The sequence below is a fragment of the Thalassophryne amazonica genome, chromosome 11 (genome assembly GCF_902500255.1).
Source record: "Thalassophryne amazonica chromosome 11, fThaAma1.1, whole genome shotgun sequence".
NCBI lineage: Eukaryota > Metazoa > Chordata > Actinopteri > Batrachoidiformes > Batrachoididae > Thalassophryne > Thalassophryne amazonica.
In genome coordinates this window covers 87324430-87328325 of record NC_047113.1, presented here as the reverse complement: position 1 = coordinate 87328325, position 3896 = coordinate 87324430, and positions in this window count along the sequence as shown.

Sequence of the window (3896 nt, the reverse complement as noted above, 5' to 3'; positions counted from 1 at the left end):
TTAGACATCCAGACCAAGTAACCTATGGGCAATAGATGGTCTCGATGCAAAGTTTTGACTATTCCTGGACCATGTTCTGGTTTAACCTTGTACACTGGCAGGTTAGACAATTTCTCCGCAACAACATACGGTGTCGATTTCCAGCGATCTTGTAACTTATGCTTGCCTTTTTGTCCAACATTCTGAATGAGGACTCTGTCACCTTTCTCCAAAGGTAAATCTCTCACTCGATGGTCATAGTAGGCTTTGTTTCGCAGATGACTTTTGGTAGCGGCATCAGATGCCAATTGGTATGCTTTCTGTAACTCTTTCCTCATTCTGGCAACGTATTGCTGGTAGGAGGATTCACTTTCACCATTTGGTGAAATTCCAAAACAGATGTCAATGGGGAGCCTTGCTTCTCTTCCAAACATGAGACAATATGGTGAGTATCCAGTGGCATCATTTTTTGTACAATTGTACGCATGTACCAGATAGGTGATATGCTGACTCCAACATTGTTTCTGTACTGTGTCCAAAGTACCAAGCATTGCCAGGAGAGTTCGATTGAATCTTTCTGGTTGTGCGTCACCTTGAGGATGGTAGGGAGAAGTTCGTGACTTTCGTACTCCCAGCATGGACAAAAGCTCCTTGATAAGTCGACTCTCAAAGTCTCTGCCCTGATCAGAGTGTATCCGTGCAGGCAGACCGTAGTGCACAAAATACTTTTCCCACAGTACTTTTGCAACGGTGACAGCTCTTTGGTCCTTGGTTGGAAATGCCTGTGCATACCGTGTGTAGTGATCAGTCACTACTAACACATTAGCAACGCCTTTGAAATCTGGCTCTATCTGTAGAAAGTCAATACAGACTAGATCCAAGGGGCCATTACTGGTTATTTGGCTCAAAGGCGCGGCACGCTGTGGGAGGGTCTTACGAGAAATACATCTCCCACAGGTTTGAATGTATTGTGCCACCTCAGCTGCCAGCCGAGGCCAGTAAAATCGGTCTTTGATCAGTTCAGTACTTCTCTCCACCCCCAGGTGTCCACATTCATCATGCAAGGATCTTAGCACCATAGGCCGGTATCTTCTTGGCAAGATGAGCTGTCTGATTGGTTTTCCACCTGGTCTTTCCTTTACTCTGTAGAGCAATCCATCCTTTGACTCCAGTTTGCGGCTTTCACGGAGAAGCAAAACAGTCTCAGGTGAGTCATTCTTAGAGCGACTCAAACCTTTATTGCTTTCGATTGCTCTCTTTAAGGGTCCAATGGTTGGGTCCATATCTTGTGAGGTCTGGAGGTCCTTTGAGCTCAGTTGGTCAAGAGTGGTTATACTGAGGTTGACTGGGAACACATACGCTTCAGGTATTACTGTAGCAGGAGCTCCTAACTGATCAACAAATCTGTCAGTTACAACTGCTTCATCTCTGTTACAGGCTCGTTTGCAAAGGATTTTAATGCCATCAGGTGGAACATTAATCCATTCTTTGTCCTCTTCTGGTGCATACTGTCGAGACAGCAAGTCCGCATCGATGTTATGTCGACCAGGGCGATACTGGATGCTGAAATCGTATGTGGCTAACGCAGCGAGCCAACGATGCCCAACTGCGCTGAGCTTTGCTGAGGTCAACACATACGTTAATGGGTTGTTGTCAGTTCTTACAATAAACTTTGCACCGTACAAGTAATCATGGAATTTGTCCACAACTGCCCACTTTAGTGCCAAAAATTCCAGTTGGTGGACTGGGTAGTTGTGCTCTGAGTCTTTAAGCTTCCGACTTGCAAAAGCTACTGGCCTAAGTCCCTCAGAGTACTCCTGGTTCAGGACAGCACCAAGGCCATTCATACTGGCATCCACATGCAGGATATACGGTTTTGTTGGATCGGCAAAGGCCAACACTGGGGCATTCGTCAAACATTCACGGATTCTCTCAAAAGCATGCTGACAGGCTGGTGTCCACCGTTCTCCAAAGGGCTCTGATGCTTTTAAATAAACTTTGTTTTGGCCCATGCTCTTCTTGGATTTGGGATCTTTCCAAGTGGGTTCATAACCTTTGGTTGAGCTCGGAGAGGGGGACGGACAATGGCAGAGTAGTTTGCAATAAACCTGCGGTAATAACTGCAAAATCCAAGGAATGACCTGAGAGGTTTCAAGTGAGTAGGTACTTTCCAGTGTTTCACCACTTCCACCTTTTCTGGATCAGTGGCTATACCATTCATGGAGACAATGTGGCCAATGTACGTCACTTGAGGCTGACAGAACTGACATTTGTCAATGGAAACTTTCAAACCAATCTCCTCTAATCTGTCCAACACCTTAAGGAGACGCCGCTCATGCTCTTCAAGCGTTTTGCCAAAAACGATGATATCATCCAAGTACACAATGACTTCCAGGAGATGCATGTCACCAACAGCTTTCTCCATCAAGCGTTGAAATGTTGCTGGGGCTCCAGTAATTCCCTGCGGCATGCGTTCAAACTGATAGAACCCGAGGGGACAAATGAATGCTGTCTTTTCTTTGTCCTCTTCGGCCATCTGTATCTGGTAGTAGCCACTACGCAGATCTAATACAGAGAACCATTACTGCCAGATAAGGAGTCCAAGGCATCCTCAATGCGTGGCATTGTGTACTGGTCTGGGGTAGTGCGGTTATTGAGTGTTCTGTAATCAATACAGATTCTTATAGTCCCATTCTTTTTTCCGCACTACAACAATTGGGGAAGCATAGGGGCTACGGGACTCTGTTATAATTCCAGCGGCCAGCAATTGTTGTATGTGCCGCCTCACATCGTCAATGTCTGCTGGGGCTACTCTTCTCGATCTTTCCCTGAACGGTCTGGTGTCATGCAGACGTATGTGGTGTTCGACTCCTTTGGCCAAACCAACATCCCACTCATGTAGTGAGAAAACGTTCCGCTTCTCCGCCAATTTCTGCCTGAGCCGGCTCTTCCACTCCTCGGGGATAGGGGAATCTCCAAAATCGAAAAGACTTGGATCTACCGCATCAGTTACGTAGTCGGATGGGTGGATCGCTGTAACTGTGTCAACAGTATACATTTCAGCCACAACAGTTCCCACTGGTAGGAAAGTTGTCTTTTTGGTCTCATTCTGAATGAGCACAGTGAAACTGTTACTGTCTATATCAACATCGGGAAGCACCCCGGGGTGAACCATCACACCGGCTGGGAGTGGCTGGGCAGTGGGAGCGTCAATCAATACCAAGTCTTTAGAGGGGGCTACATGTCTGTCTAATTTGCATGTTGCGTAATACTTTGCACCGGGAGGGATGGACAGCGGTTCGGGTCCTTTCCATTTGATCTGGCCCAGAACCTCCTCCTTTTCCAGCCTGTCTTTAACTAGCTCCTCTTGTTCTCTGACTGGAGCATATACAGACTGAATTCTCATTGAGTGAACAGCATTCTTATTGCTTTCTGTCTTCACAATTTCCCATAAACGACGAAACAGAGATGTATTGGTGCCAACAAGCACAGGTGTTTGCTGCGGGTGGTTGGGCTCACGACAAATCAATGCGAGTACTTCTACTTTCCCCGACACGCCAGTGATCTCCTCAGCAAACTCCATCTCTACCACGACATAACCTTTATAAGGAAACTCAGTGTCGGAGAGACCCCAGAGTCCCAGTCCAGAGAAAGGGACGATTGGAACCGCTGTCAAGTGCTCGTTATACCATCTTTCGAAGATGATAGTTACATTGGACCCACTATCAATGAGAGCGTCACAAGATGCATCATTCACTTTGATGGTATGAATGAATGATGGGCCCACAAGACCCTCAGGTAGGTCAGTGTCATTTTCTGGGACTTCAACCTTGCGAACCCTAGCCACACATTGCTCTTCTGCAGTGGGATCTGGCTTCCCTTTGGTGAGATCAGGTGCTCTTCGCACCGAACGTATA